Source organism: Mirounga angustirostris, unplaced genomic scaffold (assembly GCF_029215605.1).
Source record: "Mirounga angustirostris isolate CCGP_5_RB_7025 unplaced genomic scaffold, mMirAng1.0.hap1 SCAF_10, whole genome shotgun sequence".
Lineage (NCBI taxonomy): Eukaryota > Metazoa > Chordata > Mammalia > Carnivora > Phocidae > Mirounga > Mirounga angustirostris.
In genome coordinates this window covers 2,165,178-2,181,344 of record NW_026991718.1, presented here as the reverse complement: position 1 = coordinate 2,181,344, position 16,167 = coordinate 2,165,178, and the positions used below count along the sequence as shown (strand labels likewise).

The window sequence follows — 16,167 nt, the reverse complement described above, 5'->3', positions numbered from 1 at the left end:
AAAGCTATTGAAATTTATAGCACAAAGAGGGGACTTTCATGTAAACAAATTAAAAAAAAAATACTTAGCAGAATGAGGGATCCAGGGATGGAATATGAACTTTGGTAAAGTAACATAACTATATTACAAATGAATGAAATAATCTTACTGAAGGGGTTGGGGAAATGTGTGGCCCTGGCACTTTGGAGATGAGTGGTGTTTGTAAGGCTGAAAGCACAGGGAACGAGTAAAAGCACTGTGTTCTAGTTGATAAAATTGCTTCCCATGAGGGTACAGATGAACAACTCTGATGCCACTGTACATATATGCTAGCATTGAATGAGCCTAGAACATCCTGTGGTGTTAGCAAGTAAGGAAGTGCTATGATGAGGAAGAAGGAGGAGGTGAAGGAGGAAGAGGAGAAGAAGGAAAAGAAGAAGAGGAAGAGAAAGAGAAAGAAGGAGGAGGAGAGAAGGAGAAGAAGGTGGTGGTGGTGGTTGAGGGTGTGTCAAAGAGACATAAAGCCTAACTGTAAGAGCACCAATGCCAAAGCTGGAACAGTTTGAGAACCAAAATAAATAAAGTAGTATTCCATAAACCAAACTGTTTCTCCTGATTTTTAAATGAATTTGCTATTAACTTCTTACTTATATTTACTTTATTATTTATATTTTAATTATTAGTTTTAATTGTAAAATTTATTTATATCAGTACATACTCATGGATGTATACCCATGTAAATAAATATAAATAATTGATTGGATAAATTAAAATCATGAAGAGACAAATCTCTTGGACATAATTTATGTCCAATTTATTAAGTTTGTGTTTCTCAATTGAGGTAGAACATATCTCCCTGCTCCTAAGTAAGGACTGTACATAGTGACATCCTTGCAGAATACAAAACAGAAAAAGAGGTAGATCACCTTTAAGTGGAGAAACCTGACAACACTATCAACTGGATGATCAAGGTCAACATGGACAATGATGAGTCATGTTGACAGAATGTGTCCTTGACATGATGTAATGAAAATGGCACTTGATCTTTGTCGCCTTCCTCTCTAAATCTCATCACCCCAGTCTGATAATGGGAAAAAAATCAGACATGTCCCAAATGAAGAATGTTTTACAAAATACCTGACTAGCACTCCTCAAAACTGTCAAGATTATCAAAAATAAGGAAATTCTGAGAAACTGTCAGAGCCAAGAGGAACCTAAGCAGACATGACAACTAAATGCCATGTGATATCTTGGATGGGATCTTAGGAAAGAAAAAAAATAGGTAAAAACGAAAGAAAACTGAAGAAAGTTGGACTTGAGTTTATAATAAAATAGAAATGTTTGTTCATAATTATGACAAATATACCATATGGATAAAAGATGTTAATAACCAAGGGAACTGGATGTGAATATATGGAAACTTTCTGTACACTCTATGATTTTTCTGTAATTCTAGAACTATTTTCAAAATTTAAAGAGTTTATATAAAAATTTAAATTCAAGGAGGCAATATGACTTATTGGAGTGGTTTTTGATAAAGAGGAGTTATCGGTCCCAAGTGGCATTTTGTAAATTTGGAGGGATGCTTCTGTTGTCGTAATAACTGAGGAAACTTTCCTTGAATTTAGTGGACCAAACAGGATAGCCAGGTGTTCTGTAATGTGAAGGATGGTCCTGACCAATGACTGGATTTTGAATACCTCTGGCTATTCATGTAGATAAAAACAAACAAAAAACTACTTATAATTTTACATATAAATGCAAGGTACTTTTTCATGATCTTAATAGGCAATATATAATGCATTTCTTGTATATATTGAGGGGGGATTGTAAATTCTTTTCTTGGGAAGTTTACTAAGACTTGCTTACTATACTGAAAACCACGTAACCCAAAATTTCTAATAAAATTTTAATGTCTAATACAAAACACCAAAGTATGTAGCTATCACACATGCAGTCTTTCTACATACATACACAAGTAACGAATACATTGTCGGGTAGTTGTTTCTCAGTATTTACATCTTGAAATATCTACTATCTTATTACAGGTTTCTTTTATTTCTCCATTTGGTTACATGAAAGAATCCTATTTGCTTTTTGAAAATTTGTGTGTAGGTAGGTTATGTAATTTATGAATTTATTTCCAGATGGTAGAGAAAGCATTCAACTATTTGTTATAAAACAGGGACATTTGGATCTGACAGGGTTGAGAACCACTAATACTATAAATAGACCTCGGATGGAATCTCTGACAGAGACAGGTAATTGTCTATCAAAAATTTGAGCTACCTTTCCATATATATAGTTGTATCTGGGAAGTTGACACTCAGCCTGAACTACACTTTGAACCCTTCTTGCCTAATTGTCTATCAAAAATTTGAGCTACCTTTCCATATATATAGTTGTATCTGGGAAGTTGACACTCAGCCTGAACTACACTTTGAACCCTAATTGTCTATCAAAAATTTGAGCTACCTTTCCATATATATAGTTGTATCTGGGAAGTTGACACTCAGCCTGAACTACACTTTGAACCCTTCTTTCTCCTCTTTATCTACCCCTTAACTCATACCTGACACTATGTGACTAGTTTTAAGCACCGGAATACTGCAAGATGGGTAAGCTTTCTCCATCTCCCCCTTCCCTGGTTAGAACCAGGGGCCTCCACAGACATGAGGGATGGATCAGCCACAAGCGAGAAAGGGCTAAATCTCAGAATTAAGAAAATGAAGATTCTCTGGCCACCAGAAACACCCATTTTAGACTGTTCAGGAGGGAGAATTAACTGTGATGTCATTGAAATTTGGGGATTTTTGTTATAATAGCCGGCATAACTAATACACAGACTACCAGTTTCATCACTCATTCATTTAAGCCAGCCATTTACCAAGATAATGTCTTTAAAAAAAAAAAAATCTTTATAAAGATGCTAAATATAGTAATAGTCTTACAGGGTTGTTGTGAGGTTTACATGGGATCATACTTAGAAAAGCACTTGCACTTTATAAGCCCTGATTGAGTTCCTTTGTCCATTGCCGTTCTTATTCCAACTTGTCCATTTATCTACCTGCCATTTAACTTGTAACATCCACTAATAAACTCCTAGACCTCCATGCCTAACTATGGTAGATCCTGATTAGGGCTCTGAAGTGGTTCTTTCTGCTCCAGAGATTGCTTCACTGTATCCTCTTTCTCCTCTTTCTTTATATGAAATGTGTCCTTGGAAAACTGCACAACCACTGCTTTCTCTCTGAATCAAGTTCACATACCAGGAACTCTGTTGGATATTTTGCTTAATTCATTCATCAGGAAAAAAATAGTGTTTATTTCTTGATGAACACTGTAATTATTGCTAACACATAATCACATTTTCCCTAACTCGAGAATTTGCAAATTCATGCAGTGTGGATTTAGGAGTTCTATGTTCAAATCCTGTTTAAATCCCCTGCTCAAGTTCCCAGGGGGCCCTCCAGGCTTCACATTTTTCCCCTTGATAAAAGTATTAGCATTTGTTTAAAAGTCCTGTAGAAGCTATAAATACTGAAATGCAGAGGTTAATGCCAGCAGATGCTTCAGCCATTCAATGTTCCATTCAGGGCCACGGTCCACAGACCCAAAGCACACATGACCAACCTTTCCCCAAATGCCATGCTTCCCATAGGCAAGAGTCGCAAGTCTTTTCAAATAGAGTACTTTGTTTCCCAATAATACCTTTTCAATCCTTCCCAGGTTACCCATTTCTGAAGAAACAGAGAAGTTGCCAAAATTTAAGGAGTCTGCATATCTGGTCAAAAATCTTTACGTTCCTGTAGCTTATCACAAAGAGTATTTTTCTGCACATCATGAAAACAACAAATGCATTTGCGCATATTAATTACATGGGAGCAAATGGCTTCAGTGCATGTTTAGAATTTCTAAAGCACTGACTTGATCATTTCCCCTTCATCTTAATGATCCACAATGGTACATTGTTGCCTAAAGAAGGGGTTTCAAAATATGTTGGGTCAAGAATGTCTTTGAAAAGTTCACCACGGTATTGTCTCTTGCCCCCAAACTGCATATAGAGAGAAAATAAGTGACATTTTAGTTGCCTTATGGACATCTAACATCAGCATATGGACCGAGTTTAAGATCTTCTGGCTTTTAGGATAAAGGTCCATCTGCTCAGGCTGCCGAACTCTTTTATCTACCCCTTAACTCTGCCTCCAGGCCCTTCTCACTCCGCTCTGCCCTGTACGCCCTTCACATTGGCAGCGCCACACTCTGTCAGGCTCCTGAACATACCCAGCACTTTCTGGCTTCCGTGCCTTTGCACATTCTGCTCCCCTTGACCTTGAGAAGTCACCCTCTGCACCAGTCATCTGGTTCACCTGTTATTCTCCAAAAGGTTAGCTCAGATTCCATCTCCTCTGTGAAATCTGGTTTTCCAGGCATATTTTCTTTCTACCTTCTCTGTGCCCTGACAGTAGAGTATGTGCACCTCTCTAAGAACATTATCACTCCATATTATATTAACTCTGCCTCTCCCTGGGGAGGGGCGGCGTCCCACCGATAATGCCATCTCCAATCTCTAACGCAAAGTCTGATATAAACAGAGGTGGTCAATAGATGTTTGTATAAATGAATGAAGACATGAAGGGCCTTCTTTATAGTTTAAAGACAGAGAAGCCTAAGCTTAAATTTGGACAACTGAAACAAATAACCTCTTCCAGTATCAAGAGCAAGGTGTCAGCACACTTTACAAATAGACAGTGATTGCCGAGCTAATTTAATTAGTTTATTTGAGATCAGTCAGAGGCTGGGTCAAGACGAGGGAACACGAACAAGTGCCTTTGCTAGATTAAACATAGTGGCCAATAAAATTGTCAGGTGAAGAATGAATAGCAAGTTTAATGGCTTTCAACAAGATTTTATGAGATGAAAACATGCTACAGGCAAACTTCTTAAAAAAACAGAGGTGCACAGACACACACACACACACACCCTAATAAGCAGGAAGGCTGAGTTGAGGCCCCAGGAAGGGAGTGAGTTGTTGTCCTCATTGGTGTGTAGATGTTGGATAAAAGCACAGATTCTGCACAGATCTACCTCTCTCCCTGATGAGAGGGTAAGAATATAAAGAGAGAGCAGCTTCCTCAGCTGGAGGCCCCTCCCCTCTACTGTGCCTCCCACCCCTCTGGTCTGGTGCATAACTAGCTCTCTAGCACATGACTCACACTTCAAAGGCTGATGAAGAGGGTTGGCAAGCACTAGACAAGAGATCAGAGGGCCTGAAGTCCCGTGCACTCTGTGGCTTACTTGCTGTGGGACTCGGGGTGGGTGACGCGCACTTGTAATCCTGCATCTCTTCATCTGTCAAGCTGGGCCATTCATGCCCTCCTCACTGAAGCGAAGGAGGAAGAGAACAGGAAGCTCTGTGCACACCAGGTGGCACTGTGAGCATTTATTATATTGCATGCAGTTGGTTGAATCCATGGGTGTGTCTTCCATGAAAATATGAGCTTCTTGAAGACAGGAGCAATCCTTATTTATTTTTGCTTTCTGAGACCCTAGAACGTGATAGACAATTAGTTCTATCTAGCTAGCTAGCTAGCTAGCTAGCTATTTAGTGCACATTTACACTAAAAAGAATTCTTTACTCTGATAGTTCCTGGGCAATAAATTATGAAAAAAAAAAAAAGACTAAACCATGGTTTATTGGTGCCTAAGAAGACTGGCATCTGTCTATGCGGATAAGGCATAGGCTACACGTAAGGCATTAGCAAGCAGTATGAGATGATACGTCAATTAGTTCTCATGATATCGAGCAGGAGATATTTGTTATAGTCATTGGACAAAGTGAAATGCAGGCCCCTGTTCACACATAGGTTTTCACACACCTTTTTAAGTAAATGAAGAGTATCTTCCAATGACAAAAAAAATTCCTATATTTATCAAACACGTTATTCTTTCACTTCATCAGGCAAACTATATGAATTTGACTTTAACTCACTGGATAGAAGTTCTTTGAATGCCAAACACAAATACAGAAGCCCAGTTATTAGTTTAGCTGAAACATCTGTTTCCAACTTCCTGAAAGGAAAAAGAGAGGTTGCCAATGTATGTACACATTTGAAACAGGGCTCGTACTCCACACATGGATACAATATGCAATTGTAAAAATTTTCCAAGTGGTCTAATGTCCCATTTGGTCCGGAGAAATAAGATGATGGAAGTATGTGATACAGGAAAATAAGTACATACTACAACCTCCCCCTAGCAATTCTCGTCTCTAAGAGAGAGCACCAAGGTCACCACTTAATGGCCAGCACCAACCAGATTCTGGCCATTTGATCTGATGTTGACCTGTGGGTAATGTACCTCCATGAAGGATGTTATCTCTCAGAGAGGAAGAAAAGGGTTTAGTTGGAGTCTGTGTGTGTGTGTGTGTCTGTGTGCGCGCGTGTGGGCGGGGGGTGGGGGTGAGAGTTTGGACATAAGACTTCATAATTCTGAGTTATGGCCCATTTTCTTTTACTTTACTAATTTTCTCTATGACTTTGGAAAAGACACTTCATTATTCCATCATGTACTGTCTCAATTATTTCATCTGTAAAATGAATCTGTAAAACCAACAGGAAATGGGTCAAGGCTTCTGGACCCCAGATCTCTTGAAATAATAATATTCTTTAAAAAAAAAAAATATTGTTATGTTAATCACCATACATTACATCATTAGTTTTTGATGCAGTGTTCCATGATTCATTGTTTGTGCATAACACCCAGTGCTCCATGCAGAATGTGCCCTCCTCAATACCCATCACCAGGCTAACCCATCCTCCCACCCCCCTCCCCTCTAGAACCCTCAGTTTGTTTTTCAGAGTCCATCGTCTCTCATGGTTCGTCTCCCCCTCCGATTTCCCCCCTTCATTCTTCCCCTCCTGCTATCTTCTTCTTTTTTTTTCTTAACATATATTGCATTATTTGTTTCAGAGGTAGAGATCTGTGATTCAACAGTCTTGCACAATTCACAGCACTCACCAAAGCACATACCCTCCCCAATGTCTATCACCCAGCCACCCCATCCCTCCCACCCACCCCCACTCCAGCAACCCTCAGTTTGTTTCCTGAGATTAAGAATTCCTCTTATCAGTGAGGTCATATGATACATGTCTTTCTCTGATTGACTTACTTCGCTCAGCATAACACCCTCCAGTTCCATCCACGTCGTTGCAAATGGCAAGATCTCATTCCTTTTGATGGCTGCATAATATTCAATTGTATATATATACCACATCTTCTTTATCATTCATCTGTCGATGGACATCTTGGCTCTTTCCACAGTTTGGCTATTGTGGACATTGCTGCTATAAACATTGGGGTGCACGTACCCCTTCAGATCCCTACATTTGTATCTTTGGGATAAATACCCAGTAGTGTAATTGCTGGATCGTATGGTAGCTCTATTTCCAACTTTTTGAGGAACCTCCATACTGTTTTCCGGAGTGGCTGCACCAGCTTGCATTCCCACCAACAGTGTAGGAGGCTTCCCCTTTCTCCGCATCCCTGCCAATATCTGTCGTTCCTGATTTGTTAATTTTAGCCATTCTGACTGGTGTGCGGTGGTATCTCATTGAGGTTTTGATTTGGATTTCCCTGATGCCAAATGATGTTGAGCACTTTTTCATATGTCTGTTGGCCATTTGGATGTCTTCTTTGGAAAAATGTCTGCTCATGTCTTCTGCCCATTTCTTGATTGGATTCTTTGTTTTTTGGGTGTTGAGTTTGATAAGTTCTTTATGGATTTTGGATACTAGCCCTTTATCTGATATGTCATTTGCAAATATCTTCTCCCATTCTGTCGGTTGTCTTTTGGTTTTGTTGACTGTTTCTTTTGCTACGCAAAAGCTTTTTATCTTGATGAAGTCCCAAGAGTTCGTTTTTGCCCTTGCTTCCCTTGCCTTTGGCGATGTTTCTAGGAAGAAGTTGCTGCGGCTGAGGTCGAAGAGGTTGCTGCCTGTGTTCTCCTTTAGGATTTTGATGGACTCCTGTCTCACATTGAGGTCTTTCAACCATTTGGAGTCTATTTTTGTGTGTGGTGTAAGGAAATGGTCCAGTTTCCTTCTTCTGCATGTGGCTGTCCAATTTTCCCCACACCATTTGTTGAAGAGACTGTCTTTTTTCCATTGGACATTCTTTCCTGCTTTGTCGAAGATGAGTTGACCATAGAGTTGAGAGTCCATTGAAATAATAATATTCTTTAAGCCAATAAACAAGCAGCCAATAGCAGTGAGTTCGCAATTCAAATTTCCTAAACAATATCCTAAGTGTCTTAACAGGTTTATCACATGGCACTTAATACATCCCAAGCTTCTCCCTGCTCTAGGCATGAAGGATGCAGTTAATCTCAGAAGTTGACGAAAACAATCACACCCTCTTCTAGGCTCCTGCCTGACACTGAAGCCCCAAAGCCACGTGAGCCAAATAGGGAGTAAGATAAGCTGAGAACCAAAATCTACCACGTGGGATGCTACCCGAGAGAGATGTTCTGGATGGGGATTTATCGATGTGATGACAAGGGAAAACTATTTTCAGGGGAAAATAAAGCAAAACAAAATACAAAGTGAGAGCATCCTAAGAATTCTCATTGGAACCTAAATCTGATCAAATTAATCCACTGAGCGATAGGACGGACCAAAAAGGATCTTCGTTTTGCACCCTGCCATGCTTCTCAGTGGCAGTATAGTAAAGAGAGGACTGTTAAAGGATGAAGAAATTAATAGAGGGACATGTTACCCAACATCTCTGAGCTTTCATTTTCTTGTCTAGGATAAAGAGAGAACACCAGTTACCTTACTAGTAGGTGTTAAATAAAACCAGTAAATAAAAGATCTAGCACAGTACCTACATTACGTAACAGATTAGAAACTGTTAGCTTCCCTGAAATTAACCAACTTGAACTTAAATAAAACAAACAAACAAAAAATGGTAGCTTTACTCCGCTACATAATCATCTTAGCAAACCAATCCCTTTGAATCAAATGTCATCTCGTATCAGTGCAGGGGGTCATGAAGCTGGGGTGAGGGTGGTGATGATCAAGCTTCAGGAATCTCTTCAAAGCCCTGGGGACCCACAGAATACCAGGAAATAGAACCCTCTAGGATTTTCACTGGCTCTTTACAGAAATGTTTGCTAGCATTCAAAGTAGCTTATAGCTTGCGATCGATCCAAGGAGGAGGCTGACAATATTATGAATTCCCTACAAATTTTGATAGATATTTGAAGGAAATGGGTCACAAACATATTCTGGTAGGCTCCCGGTATCGAAAAAAAAAGTGAATGGGTGGAGGTTTATGGGAAAATAATTTTGGATGAATCTAACATAGTGTCAAAGACAACACATCGTCTGACAATGGGGTGGGTAGTTTTGAAAGATATTAAGCTCAGTGTCATTGCTCATTAATTTAGCGAGGAAGCCAACAAATTCAAATATCAGGCGAAAGTTGAAATTGATGCTTTAATTGGTTCTTGGCAACTTAGGGTTTCTAATGTTCTTGGCTCTTTCTAAAAATGAATATACAGTACTACAGAGAGTTGTTAGGAGCCTTTGTTGGTTCTCACATTCTTTTCGGGTGATACATGTTTTCGGAGTTTCAGCCACCACCAGATCTCTTGCGTGTAGGTTGCCCCTGAACTTCAGCCCTGTCTATCCAAAGTTTGTTGGGCTTCTCCAGAAGGGTGTCCCACAGGCACTTCAAAGAAAATGTTCAACGTTTCCATGTGACTGATGGCCTCCGCCATTTCCATGCCCTTTGATCAGGGCTAGAGAACCGAATGACTGCATTTTCCAGACGTTCTCACAACCATAGTTATAGATGGGAGACTAGAGCAAACACTGCATTCAGTGATGCATGCCATTTCCAGAGAGGCAGGCTCAAAGACATCTTTTTCTCATGTAGGAAGTGGACCCATGATGCCTCAGCTCAGGGCCAGCCTCTTCTAGGAATTGTGCAAGAACTTATATTAAACACTGTTTTTTTTTTCTTTAACTAGAGAGCATGGATTTTATTTTCTTCATCTGAACCCCGACTAATGTGATTTTAAGATCATCCTTCATACTGCATCTAAACCTGCTTCTTTTCATGTATTCCATGCCTTGCTAAATGGCACCACCAACCATATACACCCAGCCATCCGATTGGGATATTGCCTTTTAGGACTCAAATCTAACTCCATCTCCCCATGAAGACCTTTCCTGACTGCTCTCCAGCGTGGATACGACCACTCCTTTCTTTGGGTCAACTGTTCAGTCTTGTACCATAGTTTTATAATCATCTTTATTAGCTCCCATTTCACTATGAGGGAGTAAGGAGTGACCATGGATGGTTAACTGAATAAAACAAATTTTAAGAGTAAAATAATGTTAATACTCACCTAACATCAGGCCACAAACTTAGAGAAATCATACAAAGGGGGTATATTGGCATGGAAAGGTCCTGCCTCTCACGACTCACCCTCCTTACAGCCCTGTTCACAACCTTGCTCATGTGTCTGTCTCCTGCCATAGACAGAAGTTGAGCCCCTTGAGGCAAGGACCAGGTATTCACTCCCATATTCTGATCATCTAGCGCAGGGTTTGCCAACAAAGTATATGTATTTGAATTAGTAAGTAAACCATTCCTCCCCCAAACCACATGCATTCATCAATCAAGGAGCTCTTGAGAGAATTTATGAGATTTGAGTTACAAAAATCCATGTAATACGAGTATATTTGTGGTGGGCAGATTCTGATGTGGCTCCCATTGATCCCCAGCTCCTGCTGTTCACACTCTTGTGTAATCACCTCCCCCTCACACTGGGCTGAATGCAATGACTTGCTGTGAATGAAGAGAGTACGGCCCAGGGATGAGGTGACACGCCATGGCCAGGTTATACAAGCTTGTGACTTCCTTCCCTGGCCCCAGCAAGTGATGACTCTGGTGCAGAGGGCCACCTGGCCAGGAAGTGGGGCAGCTCTGGTTCAACAGCCAGCATGGAACTGAGGCCCTCAAGTCTGCAGCCCTAGAGGAACTGAGCCCTGCCAACAACCACGGAATCAGCTGGGAACCGATCCTGCTCCCGCTGAACCCGGCAACGGCTGTGGGCCTTGACTGCAACTTGGTGGGAGGCCCCAGAGTAGAGGTCCCCAGCTAAGCCCTGCCCACCTCCCTGACAGCAGAACCGATGACAAAATAATTAAGTATTATCTTAAACCACTAACTGGGGAGTGATTTGTTTAGCAATAGATAATTCAAGAAGTGTTCACATATTTTGCATGTAATCAAAAGTAATAAAAAGAGGGGCGCCTGGGTGGCTCAGTCATTAAGCATCTGCCTTTGGCTCAGGTCATGATCCCAGGGTCCTGGGATGGAGCCCCGCATCAGGCTCCCTGCTCGGCGGGCAGCCTGTTTCTCCCACTCCCCCTGCTTGTGTTCCCTCCCTCGCTGTGTCTCTGTCAAATAAGTAAATAAAATCTTTTTAAAAAAAGTAATAAAAAGAATACATGAGAAAAAAAATTATTACCATGATAGATCTGGGTTTTGCTCAGACATGTTAATCATTACACATGGGTTCAGTGCTTGTGGGAGAAGATAGAATAGCAGCACGGCATAGTGGAAAGAATTGAATTTTTTTTTAAAGGTTTTTATTTATTTATTTAAGAGCGAGAGAGAGGGAGAGAGCAACATAGAGAGCACAAGCAGGGAGAAGAGCAGAGGGAGAGGGAGAAGCCGACTCCCCCTGAGTAGGGAGCCCCATGTGGGGCTCGATCCCAGACCCTGGGATCATGACCTGAGCTGAAGGCAGACGCTTAACTGTCTGAGCCACCGAGGCACCCCAAGAATTGAATTTTTTAGAGTGAGTGGGGGGTAGAAAATAAAAAAAAAAGTTTTGTGCAATTTTAGGATCTGCCAGTAATGGTCTGTTTGAATTTTGACAAATTTCCAAATTGGTTCATATGAATATTCTGTCTCACTGATCTGAGGATCAGTGGGAGGAAGAGCATGACAATAACTCTTGAGTTATAGAGTTATAAAGTGTCAGAGCTTGAGGAAATATTGGGCTTGATAACCTGAGGTCACAGGACTCCTCAAAATCACTGCAAAATGCCGTGTACATGATGCATACATTCTATGAAGTGAAGGTCACAGATGTAAACCAAAAACACCTGCATAAATAATATAATGTTAGGTGGTAATTTGTCATCTGTGCCATCTCATATGTAGCTGTCCCCCTCCATGTGATCTTATTTCTCTGACTCTGAAGAAAGGAATAGCCCTTCCACTAGGAGGAGCCTTCTGAAATCACAGTGTAGAAAGACACAGAGTGCCAAAAAGAGCTAAGAAATGAACTTTTATAGTTCATTTCTTATGGCATTTAGAATATGCAATTTGATCCAGAAGAATACAATTATCTCTTTGAACAGTGACCAATAAAATTTGATTCCACTGCGATATTTCTACTAAAATATTTCTATTTTAGGGTTGGCATTAATCATTTGTTCAGACAGCAACAATACTCCAAGGTAGGTGAAGGTTCAAATATGTAAGTGTGGCTTCCTGAAAATTACCGACAGAATCAACTTCTACAAAATATCTACATCACGGATGTGTGTGTCATCCTTGCCCAGGGGCCACAGTAATCTACTTTGCATCATTCCAATTTTACTAAACATGCTGTCGAAGTAAGCTCTACAAAATATCTACATCAGTGAAAATGAATTTTGTTCCTTAATGCCTAGGTGAAAAGAAAAGAACTTTGTATTTGTATAAGTATTCACTGAAACACAACTATAGTTTGACCAGTTAAGATTTTGAAAAAAAGTAGTAATACACGTGAAAAAGTTAGACTCTGTGTGGCAACTATGCAAATGTTTGAATTTAATATAATTCAGATGATGAGAAGACATCATGACCATGAAGTATAGGAACTGAAAAATCAGATGTGTGGCTGGACACAAGATTAAAAATGTTAAGATAAACACAAACCAGACCAATTTGTGAATGGCATGAATAAAAAGGGAAATATCCTTAATCTCAGTAGAAGTAACATACCAATATAAATTACAGGTAGTCTAATAAGATAAAATGAGAAAATCTGATAGTACTGACATAATTCTCTATGTTTATGATGGCATGGGAGGATGTGATAAAATATCATAGAAAATATATTGCTTATCTCAAAATTCAGTTTTCAGTGCTCAAAATGACATGGAGACAATATCCTTCAATAGACAGCATCCTAAGGAACAGAGTGTAAAAAGAAACAATAGTGCAGAAAACTGTAGAGAAGTCATGGGTGCAACACATATTCAAATTGAATCATACTCAAGTTGAATACAATCGGAAGTTCAGATATAAAAGAAATCAATGTCATAATTTCCCATTTTATCATTCTGCTATGCACAAATTATGTGGGTGATAATATGAAACACCTTTTAATGTTTCTAAGTTTCAAATCTCCGTCATATGTGTGCTTACAAAAACTAAAATTTCAAATAGATATGGATATAATACATTGTATCACCTTGTAATACAACATATATGTCATAACCAGGATAGCTATTTTATATTGCTATGTTATATTCCAAAATAGTGAATAGCTCTTAGTAAATAGGCAAAGAAAACTGCATAAAATAATCTCTAATACACACAGTTTTACTTCTGGAAAATACAATGCATATAAAAAATTTACAAAATAAATTTTGTATTTATATGAAAAAAATTATTTAGGTCCTAGGCGCAGATAATTACACATAGATATTTCACCTACATTACTAAATACCAGTCTAGCGAGATATCTTTCATAGTTGACCTCTACCCTCTAAATAAAATCCATGAGTTCTTTTCTAATCATTGTTATGAGAGGCAGAAAAAGAAAAGAAAAGAAAACAAAAAAAGAATTGTCTTCAAGGGAGCAGTATCCCTGGGGTAGAACCAACCACTGCTCTGCAAGCTCTCACTGGATATCATCATCTTACTGCCTCTATTAACATCCATATTTAAATAATACTCAAATCTACAGCTCCAGCTCTGATCATTTTCCTGAATTTCTGATCCATAAATCTTACTGATTACTAGATACATCTATTTACCTATCTTACTGGTGCCACAAATTGATCATGCCCCAAACAGAGCATTTTTTACCTCCTTTTGGTTCATTTTGATTAACTCTTAGGTTTCCTCCTTCAGAAAAAGCTGTCACCTTCCATCCAGTTTCTCAAACCAGTTCCCAAGGAATGTCCTTGATTTTAATCCTCTTTCTTGCTCTTCACATTTTATCAGAGCTGTCTATTTGATTTGCCTCATTTGATTCTACCTGAACCCAAATCTCTCTCAAGTCCTCTTATTTCTCCATCCACTTGTCTGTCATCAAAGTTCAAGTTATTATTTTAATCTTGATTACTTTAAAAACCTCCAAATTTCTCTCCCTTCTCCCGGCTTTGCCCCATCTGTCCCCACACTGATCCATTTGTCTCTTGCTTCTGGATGGATACTTTTTCTAATACAAATCTAATGTCTAACTATATTCCTATTAGTTAGCAAGCCATGCAGTGGTATTTAAATGTCCTTCAGATAAAGTAGGAATGTGGCCTTCCCATATGCATTTTTATAATTTCTCTTCCTTATACAGTCGGCTCTTGAACAACACAAGTTTGAACTGTTCAGGTCCACTTACATGCAGGTTTCTTTCACTACATACAGTACAGTTCTATAAATGTATTTTCCCTTCCTTATGATTTTCTTTAATAATGTTTTTTCTCTAACTCACTTTTTAAAAAGTTTTTAATTAATTTATTTGTCAGAGAGAGAGAGCACAAGCAGGGGGGAGTGGAAGGCTGAGGGAGAAGCAGGCTCAGGGAGCCGGACGCAGGACTCTATCCCAGGACCCTGGGATCATAACCTGAGCTGAAGGCAGATGCTTAACTGACTGAGCCACCCAGGTGTCCCTCTAACTTATTTTATTGTAAGAATACAGTATATAACATATAAAATATGTATCAACCGACTGTTTATATTATAGGTAAGGCTTCCTGTCAACAGTAGGCTATTAGTAGTGATGTTTCTGGGGAGTCAAAAGTTACATGTAGATTTTCGATTGGGTGAATGGTTGGTGCCCCTAACACCCATTTGTTCAAAGGTCAACATAGTCCCTGTTTCAATCAATTTGGTCTTTCCTTAGTTCCTCAACTATGGCATGGTGTGGTAGTTTGCTTCCCCCAAAAGCAAACCCTGAGACAAGGCTTCACATGCATGTACTGTAATTGGGAGTTGATCTCAGGATGCACCAGTGTGGTAGTGGATAGTGGAGACAGAGAAGTCATGACTGGGTTATTAGTTAAGCACAGCACCACTATTGTTTATAAAACTGAATCTGGCTGGGGAACTTTGGGATCCAGTGTAGAACATGAGCATCTCAGAGGCAAGCAATTTAGAGTATTCATATACCAAATCCTGGGGAGGGAGGAGTATCAGTTCCTTGGCACTTCCTGTCTTCTGCACAGGGGCAGAACAGGTGCAGGCAACAAAAGACAGCCTCGGGGAAAGGGATACAGATGTAGATGCTTGAAGAAGCATTTGACATTTGACATTGACATTATAAAGACTAATGACACATTGGTGGGGGATTCTCACTGTCTGCTACACAGGATTTTTCTGTGCCTCTAGGTCTCCTTCCCTATTCCTTTTGCTTGGATAGCATCTTGCCCCTGACCCTGATGCTCAGCTAACTTCTCTACCTTCATTTGTTAGACATAAATATCCTTAATGCTTTCTCTGGCCTCCCAAATCTGTGATAGTCACCCTTCTGTATTCATCTCTATCTCTACTATTTTAGAATTCATTACGCTAACAGTTTAGTGAAGAGAAAAAAAAAACAGGTATATACAGATATAAACATACTGCCATAGGCTTATGGGAAATGGAGAGATTAATTTATGTTTAGAAGTATCTAGGTTTTTATGGCTCGGTTCTGGAAGTAGTAACATTGCCTAATCACCTTACACATCCATAAGGAAGGCTGAGAAATGAGGTTGATTAACTAGATAGCCAAGAAAGAAGAGGAAATTGTCACTATCAGTTTCATCTTCTCATGAAGGGAACAAGTTCAGTCCCTTACCTAGGGAAGATACCCTAAAGTCCCATCCAGTCACTGCATCCAGCTCAAAATCC

The 16,167-nt window shown here is 39.6% G+C and overlaps 1 long non-coding RNA gene and 1 other non-coding gene across 2 annotated transcripts in view; both read right to left on the bottom strand.

The window, feature by feature from the left end:
* Nucleotides 1–16,167, bottom strand: part of LOC129046092 (uncharacterized) — a 217,818-nt gene that overhangs the window by 114,741 nt on the left and 86,910 nt on the right. The window lies entirely within an intron of this gene.
* LOC123852186 (U6 spliceosomal RNA) lies at nt 12,584–12,688 on the bottom strand. The gene has a single exon (XR_006792803.1). It is a non-coding gene; the product is annotated as a U6 spliceosomal RNA (small nuclear RNA).